Genomic DNA, 21,029 nt, shown 5'->3' with positions numbered 1-21,029 from the left:
TTGTCTGCTCAACATGCCCTTTGTATGTGTTCTACTTGGTTGCATTTTCTGCAAGTTTCACCTTTAAACATGCATTGGTCTGGTGTATGTGAGCCCCTGCCACAGCGGTAACACAATTTGTTTGGCCGAGCCAATTTCTGTTTAAATGTTGCAATTTTGTACACATTCTTTTTCATTCCTGACTGCAACTCAACTCTGTCTCTGAGTGCTGTTTCCTCTTGTACCACTGCTCTTTTAAATGTACATTGTGCTTCAGTGAGGAAATGTTTTTGAATTGAATCTTGTAAGATTCCACAAACTAAACAATCTCTCAGTACATCATTAAGACCATTACCAAACTGGCACTGCTCATTTACTTCAGTTCAGCTATATATGCTGAAGTGGACTCCCTTTCCTTTTGATTCTACTTATGAAACCTAAAGTGTTCTGCAATCAACAATGGTTTTGGTTCAAAATGTTCTAGCATTACCTTCACAATGTCTGAAATCTCATTTCAGGTGGTTTGGTTGGAGCAGCCAAAGTTCTAAACAAACAGTATGCCTTAAAATCCAATGCACTCAGCAAAATAAGCACATGTTTCTCTTTGGCTGTTTCTTTGCTGCAAAATACTGCTCGATCCGCTCAGTATACAATATCCAGTTATCTGTCGAGTAATCAAATGTGTCAGTCTTTCCAATATAGCCAGCTATTTCTGCTATTTTTTAAATGATTGTTGTCACCAGATACTAATTGTTTACAATCCCATAAATACTTACATTTTCTGCCTTATTTTAAATTTTGACTGTGTTACTGTGTTTCCTTTTGTAAAGAAAATATGCTACCCCAAAGGAAAAAAAAACGTGCTTTTTTTTAACACGACCATTTCACACTGTGCTTTTTTTTAACTTGAATGTCTCACTGTACTTCAACAAGTAGGTAGTCGTCTTGGGTTTGTGTTAAAAAATATTTCGTCATTGCTGTTGTGTCTTGTAACTCCAAACATAAAAACTAATTTGAAAGGAAAATAAGGGAGCCAGGAGATAAATCGAGTACATTCATTTTTACTTTAAGCCAGACATGCGCTTATGACTTGGTGGCGTCATGGTGTATGCAGTTCATATATTTTGTATAAATAACCATAATGAACTACTTAAACAGCAAAGAATACTTAAACAATATTTTTAAATATTACTCAAATATTACCGATACATTAAATATACAACAGTAATCAGAACATTAGGGAGAACAGTAAAAGGTAGCATAGGAAAAACACAATTTATAACAGTATGTTTGGCTAATTCACAGCTCAGCACATTTACTTTTTTAACTAGATTTCTTAAAATATTTCAAAATGTGAAAAAATAATTTACTGAATTTACTAAATTACATTAAAATTAATTAAATATAATAGTTTAATTTGGTACAGCTGTGCTATAATGCCAAATTTTCGGTCCCCACATGTCATGGCTTTTCACAAGATGTCATTTATTTGTTTATTTATCAACATTTGGTAATTACAAGCACTCTGGAAAGCTGAGGGCAGGTGAGTAGAAGAGACAAAAGTAAAGGCTGCAGAATTCTGCAGACCTCTCAAGTTAACTCTGAGTTAGGTACAAATGAAAATTAAATGCACCCTCATTTTGATTTAAAACACCCTAAAAAAAAACATAGAACATTACAGCACATTACAGGCCTTTCAGCCCACAAAGGTTGTGCTAACCGTTTAACTTCCTCTCGGTTTAGTCTAACTCTTCCCTCCATTTTTATATCATCCATGTGCCTATCTAAGAGTCTCTTAAATGTTCTTGGTGTATTTGCTTCTACCACTATCCCTAGCAGCACATTCCATGCACCCAGCACTCTCTGTGTAAAGCCTTATCCCACTATACTTTCCTCCAATCACCTTAAAAATATGCTCCCTCATGTTAGCTGTTTCCACCCTGGGAAAAACAGAGTAATGTTTCATATGAAAGACCTTTTGTCCAGTTCTTTAGAAAGATCCTTGACCTTAAACATTAACTCTGTTTTTTTTATTCCATAGCTGCTGCTTGACTTGCTGGTATTTCCAGGAATTTCTCTTTTTATTTCAGCTTGCCAGAATCTGCAGCTTTTTCTTGATTTTCATTTCCTGTTTCCCATCACTACTGCTTGACAGAACATTTATAATCACTTCACATCCATCCTGCTAGTTTCCAGTTGAGCTTTGATGATATCATTGAGCTCCAACATGCTTTTAAATTAATTATAAAGGAATCCAATGACTGTGCAAGTATCCTTGGCGCTGGCTCTTTAGCTAAGACAGTAGCAGACTGACTCCAGGAAAATAAGTGACCTGGTCATTTTTAAATGACCGCTTGCCAGCTTTCACAAGGAATAGATTCACCACAAAAACATTAAGAATTCCCCATCATTTCCTCATCAGGTCTGACTAAATCTGATTTACAGGGTGGCTAGAAGTTGAACTGTGCCGGACTTTGGAGTGAAGGCTCCTGAGTTCGAATCCAGCAGGCTCCTTGCACGCTTTCCATCCACGCTGGGTTGAGCGTTGAGCTAGCAACTCAGCCTCGTAAAAACAAGAAAGCCTGCTAAAAAAAAAAGCAGGCTGTCACAACAATGTCCTAATGACTCCATTTGGAGTTAAGGGGCTTTCTTCTTCTTCTAGAAGTTGAACTACAAATTAAATTAAATTTAAACAAAACACATTGTCAACTTGAGAAAATTCACATTTGAAGAAGCTTTGCAAGAATTACTGGATAGTTATTTTTCATTCCTGAAGCCAGAATGAAAAAAAACAGGAATATTCCATTACTGAACACTGAAGAGAAAGCTGAGAATCAACTGTATAATGCCATCAACATAAGCTATACTGACAATTAGTGAAAGGGGAACAACCAGAGGAGGCAATGAACTTAAAGCTGGGTTCGGTCCCGCTTCTCATCTCCACTACCGTTCATAGACTTCCTTAAAAGGAATTCATCTCAGAGAAGGGATGCAAGTTTGAACTCCGCCACCTGTTTTTAAAGATTCCTGGGATGAAGTGAAAACTTACAATCACTAAAATAACAGGGTATTAAATTCAGTCTCGGCATACACCCGATGGTTGAAGTGCTGAATAATAAATGCAATGGTCAGGGAGATTAAATTGGAATATTTATTATGATTTAGTACTCTAATGAAGAGTCTTATTAGAATGAAAGACAGAGTTGACTCTGGTCTGAGTTGACCTGCACATGATGAAACAGCAGTGCTTTAATATTTAGAACGTTATATAACATTTACTCTGAATTGTGCACCTTTTTTGATTACTATTACAAAACCTTTTCTTCTTCCTTGTTTCTCTGTGAGATAACCAGTAATATTCATGCAAGAGAAAGATTCTCTGTTCGTTTTGGTCACTACTGAGGTAGTGCTTTCAAATTTCCATCTTCTTATAAATAAAGGATTCTACTTCTGACCAAGACAGATACACCATTTTGGTGATCTACTGACTTAAGATAATTTTGTACTTGTAATGACAATTAATGTTAGAAGTTAAAATTTAACAGGTTGGTGCTATTTGTTGATATTTAGAAAACCATTTTGGAGGGGTGAATTGGGAATGGAATACTAATTAGTTCAAATTGCTTTGGACAGTTTTTAGAGTCATAGAGCAAAGAAACAGGAGCTTTGGCCCATCTACTCCATGCTAAACTAATAATCTGCCTAATTCCATCAACCTGCCCACCAGCCATAACCCTCCATACCCCTCCCATCCACGTATCTATCCAAATTTTTCTTAAGTGCTGAAAGATGAACCCGCATCCATCACTTCCACTGGCAGCTTGGTCCACACTCTCACCATCCTCTGAGGGAGGAAGTTCCTGCTAAAAAAAGTTATTTAAAGACAATTAAAATTTCACTAAACTTATTCAAATACACAATGAGATACAGAGTGAGAGTACAATAGGAAGAACAAAATAACGAAAGAAAACTAAGACAGCTCATAGGTGGAGAATATATAGATGGGAAAAATGAAAAATGAGCTGGATGTCATATGTTTTAATAATGTCTAACAAGCATGATGACACTGATTAACACATGCCAAAATAATATTGTTGCAACATAGATATATATTGTTGCAACATAGTTGTGAATGATGAACACAACTTTGAACTCAATAATTCAAGGCACAACATCTTCAGGGGGGATGTAAAAGAGATAACGTTCAACGTTGACCTATTAATGCAGGATTTTTAAAATGTTGCTGTAAAATTGAAGCCTAGAAATTGAAAGGGCCCATCACTTTGCTGGGAATCTACTACAATCCTCCAGACAGTTCACAGGTGTCAGAGGAGCAGATATGTGGACAAATCGCAGAGAAAATGTTGTTGTCTGGGATTTCAACTTACTTTTTGCTGACCAGGATCATCTTGGTGTGCAAGATTTAGAAGGGACAGATTTTTAAAGTGTGTACAGAAGAGCTGTGAGCTAGTACATGGACAGTCCTACCAGAAAAGAGACAAACAGGGGAATTATATTTGGGAATGTAACCAGGGGATTTTTCATAACTATGTGCTGTATGTGACGATACAGTATGCACTGTGGTTTGCGCCTCAGCGCCAGAGGAACAATGTTTCCATGTACGTGCATATGGTTGAACGGAAATAAACTTGAATGTGAACTTGAAGTGTCAGCGAGAGAACACTTCAGAGTTAGTGACATAACTCAGCAGGTTTACAGGTCATATTGCAGAAGGATGGCACAGCTATATATAACACCAGGCTAAGGCTGGAGCACTATGTACACTTCAGATCCACTAAAACATGCATGTGATTGCACAGAGAAAAGTTCAGAGAAAATCATAAAGGTGAAGTGGGGAACCTGATTGAGATAGATATAATCGTGAGGAGTATGGATGACGGTGAGGAATTCTTTTCCTTAACAAAGGTATAACTAGAAACCATAGGTTTAAGATCGGGTATAGAAGATCTAGAGGTATTTGAAGAAATCTGAAATGCACAGCTGTAAGGATGGTGGAGGTAGGTGCTTTCACAACTTTTAATAACTATTTGGAAAAACATTTGTAGCACTATATTGTTGCAAATATAGTTGCAGGTCGAATGACAATAAATGGGGTGTAGTGATTATCTGAATAAGAAACCAAACCGCTGAGTCTGAGTGAGGGAATTGATACTGTATGATGCGCTTCCAAATAACCGAGTTCCAAGTCAAAAATAGTGTGTTTGATCCTTTATTATGAAACCAGCAAGGATGAATGACCTTATAGCAATAAAAAACTCAAAAAACCTAATTAGCAATACAGCAAAATAATAGTAACGTTCAAATTAGTGTAAATAAGTGATCAACAAAAAAATCTACCCTGTCCCTAGCTGCCTCTAACTAAACTAACTAACTAGGACAAATTGTGAATATATAACTATACTCATTTGCTTCTAACACACCTCAACTCAAGTGACAAATTACCAAAGCCCATAATAAACGCGCAACACAAAATACAATACAGACAGAAAATAGATGAGTGGCTCCTACATCCCAGCCCCTAAACATTATGATAATTACAGCTACACACTACAAAAAATAGGAAACATGAAACCTTCAAGGATAATCACCTTAACACTTATGCAAATGTCCATAAGATCATAAGACATAGGAGCAGAATTAGGCCATTCAGCCCATCAAGTCTGCTCCATCATTCCTTCATGGCTGATCCCAGATCCCACTCAATCCCATACACTTGCCTTCTCACCATATCCTCTGGTGCCCCGACCGATCAGGAAACTATCAATTTATGCCTTAAATATATCCACAGACTTGGCTCTCACCGCAAAATGTCCTCTTTCTTCTTCAAGTCAAGTCATGTAACAGTTGTCTTGGCCAAAGGTTACCAGCACTGTGAATCAATAAAACGTCATGGATAATCCTACCGCAAGCTGTTCCAGTTTCGGCAACAGATCTGAGGCAATCCTCAGACTGATATTTGTTTGGTATAACTATTATTTGACAAAACAGAACAGTTGCTTGAAAACAAACTAAAACCGCTGAGAGATGAGTACAGGAATGAGTACGACATGCTTCAAATAACTGAGTTCCAAGTATTAAAAAAGTACATTTGATCCTTTGTTTTGAAACCAGCAAGGACAAACGATCTTATAGTGATAAAAAATTAACAAAAATGAATTAGTGATACAAGGAAATAAGAGTAATTAGCATTCAAATTAGCATCCTTAAGCAGTCAACAACAAAAAAATCATCCCTGTCTCTGGCAGTCTCTAATTAAACTAACTAGGACAAAGTGTGAGCACGTAACTATACCCGTTTGCTTCTCCCACTTCCCAATCCACGTGACAAATGTTCAAGCCCATAATAAATGCACAACATAAAATACAATACAGATTGAAAACAGATACATGGCTCCTACATGGAATTAGTGCAGACAAGAACTTAATGGCCAGCATGGATATGGTGCCATTTTCTATGTCCCTATTGGCTAAGAACAAATGGTTCCTGGTATTTTAATGGATGATACAAACAAGCAATATAATTTATGATTTTTAACCTCATTTCAGTATAGTACATTTTGCAATTATTACTTTTTGTTTTCCAACTTATTTCATGTGGCTAAAAAGGGACAGGAATTCTTTGTAAAGTATATTTCATATTGCTATTGCTCATCATTGAAATATTAGTATCAAATCACAATCCCTGTCCAGTCAAGTAGGCTACATCCCAGATACTTATTAAAGAAAAAAGCTGTCCATTCTAGTTTAATAAGTCCATTCAAAACATTCTTAGACTAACTCTCAGTACCAACCATTCATACCAATCTACTAGTGCACCACAAAATTATTTCCAAAGGGACTCCAGGGTTTCATCTCCTCTACTCTGACCAGAACTCCATTTCACAACTGTTCACCCTTTACAAGAATAAGAGATTGCTGATAACGCTCTCATAATTACTCTTCAGTTAGACTGGAATTACTTTCCTTGTGGGTAAAGTTCAAAGCAAGAGGACATAGCCATAACGTTTCAGCTGGACTATTCAGGAAAAAAAAATAATACTTCTTCACTCATACATAATCAAATGGAAATGTAGAATCTCTAGATCTGGTCAGAAAAGATCAAATGATAATTTGAAGAAAGGATTTTACAAAGGCAAAATACTGTGCATGCTGGAACACTGAAGTATAAATAGAAAATGCTCTAGAGGTTAGATAACACATCCAAAGGATTTAATGTTGTAAACATTTGTTATAAATGGAAAAAACCCTAGAGGTGACAAGTTATAAACAAGCAGAGATCTGAGGAAAATGAAGTGATCTGGAAGAAAGAAAGAAAAAAATGAAATATGTATGAGATGAGATTGAAGGCAGGAGCAAGTTAAATGGCAAACTTAATGAACTACTCTGCAAATGAAGTGACAACGGAATAAGCATGGGAAAAAAACTGATGTATTTTTAAACATAGGAATATTATTACCTGTGTATCATTGTGTGAGTTCATACTGTGATCCAAATTGGACAAGGGAATCATATGATTTACCTGTTTTGTAATACTGCCTATTTGGCAGACAATCAGGCTGAAAGCACAGCTTGAGGATTCAGTGTGTGTTCATTAAAAGTTCTGCATTACAAATAAATTGTTACAGTACTATATTTGACATACATTTTGTGCAAGTACATTACAAAAAAGGTGAGTCGTAGGGTGCTGTGAATGGCAATAACAGCATCACTACTAGATCTGGCAGTTTGAAAACATGAGAGTAACATTTAACACCTTGAACTATTGAACTCATTCATAAATCTTGTAATTGCATAACTGAAAGTTTCACCGAAACAGTGTGAGAGATCTAGGGTGGTGAAGTCACAATGGAAAACTGAGATGGTAAGTGACCTAAAAGTAACAAGGATAAAACCATAAGGTCCAGCAGACATCCTAACCTTGCCCTTTTCAATGTATCAATAGTACTGAAGATAGTGAAAAAAATGCAGGGAAATTGCTTTTTCACTTGGAGGGGACACATGAAGTCTTTGACCATGAGAAGGAAATAGTTGCATAGAACACATCACGGTACACTACAGAAATAGGCCCTTTACATCACCATATCTGTGCACACTATGATGCCAATTTAAACTGCACATCCATCAACACATGGTCCATATCCTTTCATTCTTTAGCTGTTCCCTGTGTTTGTCTAAATGTCTCTTAAACATACAGTGACTACTATCTTTCCTTTTAAAAGTTGGTATTGTAATGTATTTGAATGGGTAAGTTTTGTTGTTCTTGTGCTTGCTTGAGAGTGTGGAAGGGATGCAATTACTGGAGGTGGTAGAAGACTATACTTGGATATTGCTCAGGAACCATCTCTTCAGAATGTTATACAAGGAAAGGATGATATGTTTGGTGGTGTCATTTTCACTGCCTTGGTGGGAAAAGCTGAAGAGCATTGGCAATGCTTGGGGTCACTCATTTTGTAAAGACACTGCCCAGAAGAAGGCAAAGACAAACCACTTCTGTAGAAGTATTTGCCAAGAACAATCATGATCATGGAAAGACCATCATTGCCCACATCATTCAACATGACACATAGCGTAGCGCTTTACAGTACCAGCAAACCAGGTTCAATTTCCGAGCTGCCTGTAAGGAGTTTGGACGCTCTCCCTGTTACCGTGTGCATTTCCTCCGGGTGCTCTGGCTTCCTCCCACAGTCCAAAGACATTGTAAATTGTCCCGTGATTAGGCTAGGGTTAAATTGGTGGGTTGCTGAAAGGTGTGGCTCGAAGGGCAGGAGGGGCCTACTTCACATTGTAGCTCAATCAATCAGTCAATCCATCAATAAATAAATAAATACAAACAAATGACCTACAGGTTTCACAGCTTCTGAAGGAGTCAACAGGCAAAGCAGATACAGCAAGTATATGAAGTTTTATGGTTGTCAGTTCTAATTACCAAGGGAGTTCTCCATAATCCTGACTGCAGTTTACATACCACCTGCAGCAGAATATAATCAAGCACCTGTTATACTGCATAATGCCATCTCCAAACAATAAACAGTTCATCTCAACACATTTCAAATCACAGGCAGGGACTTCAACTGGATTTATTTGAAGAAAACCCTGCCCAATTACCATAAGCACATAACCTGCAACACTGGAGATCCCAACGCACTAGACCATGTTATATACTAAGATAAGGAATGCCTACTGTTCCACGCTCAGACTGCATTTCAGTAAATCAGATCACTTGGCTGTCCTACCCATACTTGCATTCAGCCAGAGGCTAAAGAGCAAGGCTCCAAAGGTTAGGAAAACAAAGAGGCTGTCGCAGGAGACAGAAGAGCGGCTATGAGATTGCTTCAAGTCAGTGGACTGGGCCACGTTCAAAGATTCTTCTGTGGATCTGAGTGAATACACTATGGTTGTAGACAAATGTGTCCCCACAAAATCATTCAGAATCTTCCCCATTCAGAAGCCCTGATTAAACCATGAGATCTGCAATCTTCTGACAGCCAGATTAGAGGTATTCAAGTCTGGTAACCAAGAAAGTTACTGGAGGTCCAGGAGCAATTTTCCGAAACCCATCTCATGGGCGAAGTGCCAATTACAAATTAAACGTGTCAGTGAAGGATGTTTGGCAGTTGGAGCAGGGCTTGAATCCGATCACCTCTTATAAAGTGAAATCAAGCAACATAGTTGACAGTAGGGCTTCACTACCAGATGTGCTCAATGCCTTCTATGCACACTTTGACCATCAAAGATGGAGGAACTACCACCAGCTCCCAATGATCTTCTGATTTCAGTCTCTGAAGCCTTCAGGATAATGAACCTATGAAAAGCATCTGGTCCACATGGGGAACCTGACCTAGTAATAAAGACCTGTGCTGATCAACTGGCTGAAGTGTTCACTAAGAACTTTAACCTTTCACTTCGGCACCGAGCTACCCAACTGCTTCAAGCAGGCTTCAGTTATACCAGTGCCTAAGAAGAACATGGTAATCTGCTTCAATGACTAATATTGAGTTGCACTTACATCCACAGTGTTTGTCTTTTGGGAGATTAGTGATAAAACATATCAACTCCTGCCAGAGAAGTGTCTTGGATCCGTTCCCATTTGCTTACCAAAGCAACAGCTCCACAGCAGATGTCATCTCATTGTCCCTTCGGTCAACCATGTAACACCTGAACAGCAAAGCTGCATACATCAGAATGCTCTTTATCAACAACACCATGGCATTCAATACTATCATCCTCTCAAAAATCATTAATAAGCTCCAAGATCTTGGCCTCACTACCTCCTTCTGCAATTGGATTCTTGATTTCATCACCTGCAGACTTCCTCCAGTTCAGATTGGTAATAACATCTCCTTCATGATCTCTATCAGCATAGGTGCACCATATGCCTGCATGTTTAGCCCCTTGTTCTACTCACTTAACACTGGCTAAGCACAACTTCAATGCCATATTCAAGTTTGCTGATGACACCACTGTGGTAGGCCATATCAAAGGCAGATAGTAGGAATATTTAAAACCTGGCTGAATGGTCCCATAACAACAACCTCTTACTCAATGTCAGCAACACCAGGGAGCTGATTATTGACTTCCGAAGGAAACCAGAGACCCATGAGCCAATCATCATCAGAAGATAGGAGGTGGCGACTTCAAATTTCTTGGTGTTATTATTTCAGAGGATTTGTCCTGGCCCAGCATGCAAGTGCAATTACACAGAAAGCATGGTAGTGCCTCTACCTAGGAGTTTTCAAAGATTCATTGTGACATCTAAAACTTTGACTAACTTCTATAGATGTATGGTGGGGAGTATATTGATAGGTTGCATCACAGCCTGGTATGGAAACACCAATGTACTTGAACAGGAAGTCCGAGAAAAAGTAGTGGATATGGCCCAGTCCATCATGGATAAACCCTTCCCACTACAGAGATCATCTACTATCGCGGGAAAGCAATATCCATCATCAGGGACCCTCACCACATGCAATTTTCTTGCTGCTGCCATCAGGAAGAAGGTACAGCAGCCTCAGGACTCACTCCACCAAGTTCAGGAACAGTACTTACCTCTCGACCATCTGGCTCTTGATCCAAAGGGGATAACTTCACTCACCCCATCATTGAAATGTTCCTATAACCTATGGATTCACTTTCAAGGACTCTTCATCTCATGGACCTGATGTTTATTGCTTGCTTATTTATTTATTCATTCATTCTTTCTTTTTGTATCTTTCACAGTTGCCTTTTGCACGCTGGTTGAACTCCCAGGTTGGTGTGGTCTTTCATTAATTCTGTAATGGTTATTATTCTATGAATTTATTGAGTATGCACATAAGAAAATGAATCTCGAGGTTGTGTATGGTGATATACTTTGATAATAAATTTACTTTGAACTTTTGATAGGGGAGCATCTCTTGAGCTCCTCAAAAGTGTGGTCTAGGCAGCAGACCAAGTTATCCATCAGTTAGGTGATTTGGCGAGGAGCAGCAATTTAGCTGTAGTTCCTGAAGAAATGGCAGTAGAAGTTGGAGAAGATTAAGAAGCACTGAGAGCAAGGTCGAGCCATTCAATGATGGTGGGCACTTTCTTTGGGTCCATGTTTATGCTGTATGGTAAAAGCCATCTTGACAGAGCCTCCACAAAGTTTGGAATGGAAATAAGTGCCGAGAAAACCAAGCTCATGGCAAATGCCAACGGTGCCATCACAACAGAAATCTCAATCCATGGTCAGAAACTTGAGACAGTGCAGCCGCTCAAATACCTGGGGGCTATCATCAGTGGTGAAGGATCAAAACCAGAAGTCCTGGCAAGAACCACACAGACAATGACTGCACTATCCAAACTCAAGACAATATGGAGGGACAGCAACATCACCATTAAGTACAAGATCAGACTCCTGTGTGCATTGTTATTCTCCATCTTCTTGTATGCATGCAAGACATGGACCCTCACAGCAGAGCTACTGAGGAAGATACAGGCATTGGAAATGAGATGCTATCGCAACATCTTGGGCATCTCACACTTGGACCACATCACAAATGAGCAGGTCCACAAGACCATCCAGCACCACATTGGCCCCCATGAAGACCTTCTCACAACAGTGAGGAAAAGAAAGCTGAGATGGTACGGCCATGTAGCAAGATCCAGTGGCCTTGCAAAGACCATTCTACAAGGAACTGTGGAGGGGAAAAGGAGAGGCAGACAGAGGAAAAGATGGATGGACAACATTAAAGAATGGACAGGGAAAACATTTGCGGTGACCCAGGCTCTAACACACAACTGCGACAGAACAGACTGGTACAAAGCTTGTCATGACGGCGCCCCAGCGACTCCATCAGGAGTTAAGGGTACAAGGCAAGGTAAAAGGATGTAACCCAGAATGGAAATGACTGGGGTGGAGAACTGGCATTTTTCTAACTTGCTGTACAGCTGGTTTTAGAAGACACACTGAAAGATTGAACAGAAGTGACAGATGTGGTATAGGGGTCCTCAGAGAAGGTAAGTATGTTGTCGAGGTAGATGAACACATACCTGTATAGCATGTCTTGGAGGATCTTGTCGCTGAAGACTTGAAAAATGGCTGGACTCATGGAAAGTCTGAAAAGCATCACTTAGTACTTGTAGTGGCCAGTGAGTATTATAAACACTATCTTCCACTTATCTCCCTGGCGGATGCAGGTCAGGTTGTACATGCTCTGCATATCCATTTTGGTGAATATCTGGACTCTGCAGAGTGTTTTGAATGCACTGTCCATCCAGGGGAGGGGGTAGCAGTTCTTAATGGTGATTTTGCTGAGTTTACGGTAATCAGGGACAAAGACTCACATCCTTCTTTTTGATAAGGAAGAATCCTGCACCAGCTGGGGACTGGGATTGCCAGATGAAGCAGTGCTGTAGCTCTTCAACGATGTAGTCATTCACAGTTTGGGTCTCAGGAGGGAGATTGATAACAGATGACCTTGGGGAGGGGTGGTGTCCTGGAATTAGTTAATTATGCTGACGAGTGGTCTGTGAGGCAGCAGGATGCTGGCTTCCATTATACTGAAGGTGATGGCTAAATTATAGTATCCCTGTGGGACTCGGGCGAGGTCGACAGTGTCCTCCATTCCCATGGATTTACTGGGTGAAGTCAATTGAGGTTGCAGGCAGGTGGAGCCCCTACTGACCAGTTGAAGTGAGAGTTGTGAGTGGAGAGCCAGTGGTAACCAAAGATGAAAGGAGTATTGGGTAAGTCAATAAGGAGGAGTTGTATGGACTCACATTTCTCTCTGATGCTCATGTTTAAAGGCAGTGTGTGCGCTCTGACCATCCCAGATTTCAAGGGATGTCCACCAATGGCTGTGATGCTGAAGGGTAAAAGATAGGCTCGGTAGGAAATCTAAGCTGCACACACAGTCTGGTCCAGGAAGCTGCCTGCTGCATCAGAATCCACTGGAGCCTCCTACATGTGTAGAGCTGTAGGGGGTGGAGGACAGAGAGAGTGAGTCAGACTAGGCCATGATGTCAGGGGGAGCTTACCAGATAGAATGCGTCTTGTGTCTCCAACGTTGTGCTGTTCACCCGGATACTGTGGGCCTTTGATGTGTGGGTGGTTATCAGCTGCACAGTAAGTGCACAAGCTGATTCTCCGCCAACAATCAGGTTCTTGAGGGGTTAAGGGACTTCTCCCTCCCAGTATGGGTTCTGGAGGTGTTGATGATGATGAGGGTCCTGCGGCCTGAAATTGTTCTGCAAACAGCAGAAGGATTCTGGCTGATGATTTGGAGGGTCGGTTCATAAGACACTGGTCAATTTGGAGGGCCAGAGTGATGATACTTTCAAGGTCGGTGGGCATCTCCAAAGCAGACAGCTTGTCTTTCAAGCACTCCAAGAGGCTGTGATGGTAGTAGGCCAGCAGCGCTTCTGCATTCCACCGCAAAGGTCCTTAATTCTGTGGTGTAATCCAGCACAAAGTGTGAGCCTTGATATAGGCAAAGTATCTGATCCATTGACCACCACCCTTCCACTTCCCAGATGGTCAAAACCCTAGAACATGTCAGCGGTAAATTCCTCATATTTATTATAAATGGTGGGTTTATTGTCCCACTTAGCAGTGGCCCAGGTCAGAGCTCGTTCAGTCAGAAGAGAGATGATGAAGACAACCTTGGCTCTCTCCGTAGAAGACAGCGATGGCTGGAGCTCTAAGTGTAAGGTGCACTGGGACAGGAAGTTGCAGCATTGGGTTGGAGATCCATCGAAGTGTTTGGGCAGTGGAATCTGGGGCTCTGAGGCAGGGCATGGTCTGGTGTGGGGTTGCTGTATTGAGACAGCGAGTTGGTTGAGAGTGGTGAGCATGTGGTCAGTGGTTTCTTGCTGCTTCAGGATTGCGTGCTCCTGTTGATGGATGACTTCCCAGTGAGCGTACTCTGCTGGGTTCGCCCGTTCTGTCAGGAGAAGCAGAGGAGGTTTGCCCAAAAGCAGAGCAACAAAACCTGTTTAGAAAAAAAATGATAATTTACTAATAAACTGCAAACTAACAAGCCACAAAGCAAGAGAGAACAGATAACTTAATACAAGGTAACTGAAGGCTAGGAGAACCAGTTGAGGCAGGCTGGTTCGATGGGTAAACAAAAGATTGTGGATGAGAGCTGGGTTTAAAGAGGCTGCAGGTGATGAGTTGGAAACAAGTGGGAGGTGACTGCTGTTAGCTGGGTGGAAACTGGGAGGTACTTGCCTGTGCAGTCCTGACAACAATTACAAAGTGGAATTAGCACTTCATCCCAACTGATTTAGACCACTATTTAATCACCAGATGAACCATTCCCATCTGATGCTTCAACTAGCCCTGACTGTACACCCTTATATTACAATTTTCTCTCACGTATTTATCTAACTTATTCAATGTACCCATGTTATTTGTGGATGTTATGTTGTGCAGTGAGTGAGTTAGATCTTTGCCATATATTGAACTGCAAAATAGATAATAGTGAGTTGTCAGCATGTTTCACATTGTTTTTCATTTTCAGTGTCATTGTTGTTCACTTTACTTTAAAAAATCAATGTCTGTAAAATATGTTTATTCCTTCTTTACAGCAGAATCATTTTCTTTTAAGACTATATATTAAAATATCCAAAAAAGGGTTTCATATATATTAAAATGTTTTATTTTGTTTTTGTATGAGAAAGCACAGTCTTCAGTACTGTCGACGGAAGAGTGCATGAATGAACTTTCATATTGTAAATGAAAAAGGTTTCATAATCTTAAATAGGAATGACTTTCTTAATTTTAAAATATAATTGAAAAACAACATAAATCCATGTTCTGTCAAATTTAAAAGTATAGCGATTCAGATTAAAAATCCAAACATAGTTTGCTTTGTTAAAATTGTGCAGTAAAAGGCAGGACTTTCTAGCCATTGTTATCTGAATTTGGAAATCAATATTAAAAATGATGGAAGTGCTAATTAACCTTCAGCATTGGCTCTGAAATAGGTTCAGCAGGGAATAAGGTCAGGTGATCTTAGGGCTCCCTTCCATATTCTGAACAGTCAATCATCGCTTGTTTTCACAAAATGTTTTAAATTATTTAAAGAGGTTTGATATTAAAAATATTGTATTATTTGATATATTCAAAAATTCCATTCATACTCCTCACTTAGAATTTGTCTGTTCAATTAGCAATTCAACCAAGCAGTAAATCTACCATTTTCTTTTACACAAAGCCATCTGCAAGCAATGTTTCTTGCATCCCTTCCCCCACTTCACAACTGGCCATGTGTCAATTGGTCGTCAGCAAAGGATGCAGCATGACTAATATAAACTGAATAATGGAAATTAAAACGTCAGGCTATCCAATTTTCTGCCACTTCAATGTGTTGCATGGTTAAATCTCATCTCTGTTCACTAACAAGTTCTATCATTATTGCTTACCTCCACATATCAGGCAGAATAAAAAAAAATCAAAGTTTTAACTATGGAGGTGCAGCTGATAATCATTACACTGCTTTGTAGAAACAGCGATGTTAGGACTGGATAAAAAACGATTCCTGTCTCTGAAGCTGGAGAATATATTCCTGTATGGGGCTGCTTCAAATTAAACCATCTCATTGACAGCCTTGGGGTCTGGAAGTTGTGTGGTTGTAAAGGATACTGAGTTTGGGGGAAGAGGAGAAGGACAGGCAAAGGCCATGAAATATGAACTCGACTTCTCATTTCTTTTTTTATTGCCCATTTAGAAGAATTTTTCACAGCTTTAACCCAAAAAAATCATCTGTATAAATCATTTCTTATGGCACCAGTCCTAAATCTTAATTTGTGATTACAAACATAAAAGAAAAGCCTAAGCTTAAAAGTTTAGATCTATAGTTTCCCTTGCAGATTCAGACATACTATGCATTTTTATAAATTTTTCTGCATTTATTTACCCTACCCACGGTTATTTTTCATTCAATTGTAACATTCTATATTTCTGAAAATAAACATACCTATTTGATCAAATGTGCTTGGATCCAACATCAGTCTTTTAAGTCGTAAATCTCATGTCTATTCTCAAAAGCACAGTCCTGTTTTACAACTCAAAAATGCAAGAAATAAGGGAAAGGAATCCTCAGTGTGGTTCCTTGAGTTGAATCCACTGTTCAATAGCCCCAGTTACAATTTTCTGTCCTGTTCCCACATGCTTTGTGTAAAATTAAAAGTTCCTGAATCTGATCAAAACACATGAAATTCCTGAGCAGCCACGACCCAACAGGGCAGAGACATTCGATAATTCACAGACCTCTAGGAAAAGAATTTTTTTGTCCTCTTAGTTCTCAATAGGCTTACTGAGTAAAACATATTCACCCCCTATCCACTAATAGTTGGCAAAATAAACCAGGGTGTCCTTCTATTTGGACTAAGTTCAAAGCTGCACGCAAACCATTTATTTTTGCAAAATTAAGCTTTACCAAAGGTAATTGAATGACTCAGTGCTTAACACAGATATTCCAATAAGTTTTATGGTGCTGCTCCCTACTGCCCATCAGAATGCCTACTATGTTCAGCGTACTGTATTCCAGTTACATGGAGATGAGCAAGATTGCTCGTGTTCCAGATATATAGCCTTAAGACAATCAGAATAAAGTTTATTAATACTGACATGTCATGAAATTTGTTGTTTTGTGGCAACAGTGCAATGCAAAACAAATAAAATTACTATAAGATAACAAAAATAAATAAATAGTGCAGAAGATTAATCTGGAAAAAAACAGCAATCAATTGAAACATGATTAGAGATCCACAGAGGTAACAGGAAGCTAACATTCAGGAATACAGAGTCTGTGAAAATATGATGACTTGCAAGTAAATTGGTAGAAAAACTCTTCTGCAGTTGTGTGTGGAACTATGAGCCATCAGCAGTGCTGGCCACACAATTTCTGAAGCATTGCAATCTTCATTGTGACAACACTAATGGAGCCACACCTTGTCTGAAGGAACTACATGAATCAGAATCAGAATCCGGTTTATTATCATCAGCACGTCGTGAAATTTGTTAACTTAGCGGCAGCAGTAGAATGCAATACATGATACATATGGAAAAAAATAAATTAATTACAGTATGATTGTGTGTGTGTATATATAAAATAGTTAAATTAAAAATAATAGTGCAAAAACAATAAAAAGTGACGTCGTGTTCATGGGTTCAATGTCTAGTTAGAAATTGCAAGGCAGAGAGGAAGAAGCTGTTTCTGAATCACTGAGTGTGTGCCTTTAGGTTTCTGTACCTCCTTTCTGATGGTAACAGTGAGAAAAGGGCATGCCCTGGGTGATGGGGGTCCTTAATAATAGGCGCCCCCTTTCTGAGGCACCGCTCCTGGAAGATGTCTTGGATACTACAGAGGCTAAGACACATGATGGGGCTGACTAATTTTACAACTTCCTGGAGCTTCTTTTGATGATGGTAGTTTCTTCCCCCCCATACCAGATAGTGACATAGCCTGTCAGAGTACTGTCCACAGTACATCTGTAGAAGTTTTTGAGTGCTTTAGATGGCAAACCAAATCTCTTCAAGCTCTTCAGGAAATATAGCTGCTGTCTTGCCTTCTTTATAGCTGTATCAATATGTTAGATCCTCACAGATACTGATATCCAAGAACTTAAAGCTGCTCACTCTCTCCACTCCTGATCCCTTCATGAGGATTGGTTCTTGTTTCCTCATCTTACCCTTTCTGAAGTCCACAATCAGCTCTTTGGTCTTACTGAATTTGAGTGCAAGGTTGTTGCTGTGACAGCACTCAACTAGCTGGTATATCTTGGTCCTGTAAGCCCACTTGTCTCTGTGTACGTACTTTATACATCAATTACACTGCATTTTTCTATGCCACTGGGCCTCTTCTATATTTATTTTTGTGTAAAGCAGACCAAAAATATTGAGTTTGTTTCCATGATTACCTCACTTTAAAATGTATGTCACTGCATCTTCAGAAACTGCAGCATTTAAAAATTCCAGTTAAAAGAGTCAACAGGAGACAAAACAGCACTTTTCTCACAACAACATTGACACATACTCCAAAATATAGATAACAATCTTTCGTCTCAGGATCCCAGTGCATGAAATACTGTACATGTCTTTGGAGTTAGTCCAAATCAAATAAAAAGCCTAATTTGAAAAAGTGACCAAATAAGTCCCTTGTGCTGCTAGCAGGGAAATAGACTATAGATGCGTTCAAGTTTGACAGAATAAAGTATTCTTGCAGGAATGTTTTTAATGCCATGCATCAGAATTGCTTTTGCTTTGACAAGAGAGTGCATCTATCTGTTATTTTTGTCACATGCAATTGAGACAATATACTCTTGTTCATTACATCGTATTTGTTTAAACAAACAAACAAGTGTTGCCAAAGCAAATTTTCATGAAGACAATGCTGTACTCAAAAGGGATTTTGAAGACTAGAAAGCAATCACTCCCCCTTAACATGAAAGAGCAAATAGCAACAAAGCCCTTTTCTCACTAAAGCTTATATCTGGTGGACTAAAGAATGAATTTTGCTGGTTGTAGCCACAACCAGCCACAACGTTTGGGCTTGAACTCTGACAAGAAATTGAGTATGTATATAGTGATGAGGATGCAAAAAGGCTTCACTTCACTGGCCCATGGGCAAGTGTAGTGGGCAAGAGTGCAATAGGTGGAATAGACAAATGTAAAGTTATTTACTTTAGCAAAACAAATTGAAATGGGTGTTTATTTTCTAAATGATGAGGCATTTGGAAATTTTGATGCCTGTAAGTCACTGAGAACTATGTAAGTACAATGGAAGACAGAAAAGACATGAAAATCTGGAACAAAATTATGTACAAAATATATGTACAAAATGTGGAGATCTCAGAAGGTCAGACTGTCAATGTTTCAGGCCAAGATCTTTCGCAGTGACTGACCTGTTGAGTTCCTCCAGCACTGTTGTATGTACAGTATGTTCAATATGCAATTAGGAAGACAAGCGTATGTTGGCTTTTATTGCAAGAAGTGCTTGAGTACAAGTGTAAAGGTGTCTTATTACAATGATACACAATAGATCTTGCAAATACCACATTTGAAGGATTTCATTCAGATTTGTTTAGTTTTGTTAAAAAAAAGACGTACTACTCAGGGAGCATAACAACATATGCTAGACCAGTCTCTTGGATGTCAGGTCTATCATATAAGGAGAGATAAAATAAGTTAGGTTTATAATCTCTAGTATTTATAAGGTGGCTTCATAGAAACATACAAAGTCATTACAAGGCTTGACAGGATAGATATGGGGAAAATGCTTCTCCTAGCCAAATACTCTAGAACTTGAGATCACAGTAAGAAGATAAAGAAGAGACAATATAAAACTGAAATGAAGATACATTTCTTCACTGAGAGGGTTCTCAATCCTTGGCCTACTTTAGCCTGTAGAGTTGTGGAAGCTCATTTATTGATTATTCAAAATGGAGATTAATAGATTCCAGGATATTATAGGGATCAACAAATATGGAGATAAGAAAAGAAAATCGTGTTGATGTAGAAGATCAACCATGGACTTGTGGAAAATTGGAGCAGGCTCAAGGAATCAAATAGCCCCAACTCCTTTGGAGTTACGACTTTTTCTTATGCTCTTATCTGGTTGCAAGTTTGGAAGAAGACCCTTGAGATTTAGTTCCTCCCCATGAAATTAAGGGCTACACTGTGCCTAGGACTTACTGAGAGACAGATGCCATTCCTTGTGGGATGAAGAACTGGATTTGTCATTAGATTCCACATGGAGTTCTCCTATGTTCAAAGGAATAAAGCGTTGGCCTGGCTAACCTCAACCAGACCCTGATAACACCCTAGTAAATCTTTTCTGTACTCTTACCAGTTTAACAACATCTTTCATATATCAGTTGCACAAAGTATTCCAAATACAGTCTTGCCAACGACTTATACCACGGCAACATTATGTCCCTACTCCTAAATTGAGTGGCTGATGAAGTCTAGTTTGTTTAACGCCTTTTTCACCACCCTGTCTACCTGTCTTTGAAACAGTAATACAGATTTAATTTAATTCTATATACTATTAAGGTTAACGTTGTCATATATTGCTGGAAGAAAGCTTATCAAGCACTATTTCTAACGAATTTCTAAATTTTTGATTACAGTAATACCAATTGCACATTATAATAAATTTAAAATATTGTGATTATTAATGTTATTTGGAAACGAACATTTATTCATAACAGCTTTTTGAATATTTGTTAATTATTAATTCATGAACAAATAATAGAAAGCTATAGCAAAATACAACCAAAAGATTTATTGGAGAATGCGGGCATCGATCCCGCTACCTCTCGCATGCTAAGCGAGCGCTCTACCATTTGAGCTAATTCCCCACATGTAATTGGTATATCTACCCACATTTCTCTCTTTGATTTGATATAGAAACTGCACTAGATTAACTGTCCGTTCACGAGGAAATCTGCAGATGCTGGAAATTCAAACAACACACACAAAATGCTGGTGGAACACAGCAGGCCAGGCAGCATCTATAGGGAGAAGCACTGTCGACGTTTTGGGCCGAGACCCTTCGCGTA

The 21,029-nt window shown here is 39.1% G+C and overlaps 1 non-coding gene across 1 annotated transcript; it reads right to left on the bottom strand.

Moving 5' to 3' along the window:
• Positions 1–20,755: 20,755 nt before the first annotated feature.
• trnaa-agc (transfer RNA alanine (anticodon AGC)) lies at positions 20,756–20,828 on the bottom strand. Its single transcript has one exon. It is a non-coding gene; the product is annotated as a tRNA-Ala (tRNA).
• Positions 20,829–21,029: the final 201 nt, after the last annotated feature.

The sequence above is a fragment of the Hypanus sabinus genome, chromosome 7, assembly GCF_030144855.1.
Source record: "Hypanus sabinus isolate sHypSab1 chromosome 7, sHypSab1.hap1, whole genome shotgun sequence".
Lineage (NCBI taxonomy): Eukaryota > Metazoa > Chordata > Chondrichthyes > Myliobatiformes > Dasyatidae > Hypanus > Hypanus sabinus.
This window is presented reverse-complemented; position numbering and strand designations above follow the sequence as displayed.